The sequence below is a fragment of the Henckelia pumila genome, chromosome 2 (genome assembly GCF_033568475.1).
Source record: "Henckelia pumila isolate YLH828 chromosome 2, ASM3356847v2, whole genome shotgun sequence".
Taxonomy (NCBI): domain Eukaryota; kingdom Viridiplantae; phylum Streptophyta; class Magnoliopsida; order Lamiales; family Gesneriaceae; genus Henckelia; species Henckelia pumila.
The window spans coordinates 160403849-160404216 of record NC_133121.1 but is presented as its reverse complement, the minus strand read 5'-3'; positions in this window follow the sequence as shown (position 1 = coordinate 160404216).

The window sequence follows — 368 nt, the reverse complement described above, 5'->3', positions numbered from 1 at the left end:
TGTTACAAATACTATTATATTTATGTAGACAAAAAAAAATTATGTAAACAATAGCTTTGAAGGCATCATTTTTGGGGCTTACCTCGGGCCTCAAAATCTCAGGTTCGAGACGAGGTAATTTCATAATGTATTTTCCATGTGATATGTTCTTTTTCCTTGAACATAGTGTTAACTAGACCACGACTAAAGGTGATTATGGTGATCCGACATATCGGCAAACAAGATAGTAATCATATATAAACAAGGAAACACGTAAGTTTCCAAGACAAAAGTTCCTCCGAAACAACATAGACGGATCTCTATAAAAGAGGGAAGGGAAGAAGAAAAAAAAGAAAAAAAAAAGTAAATTATGCTGCTATAATTGCAAG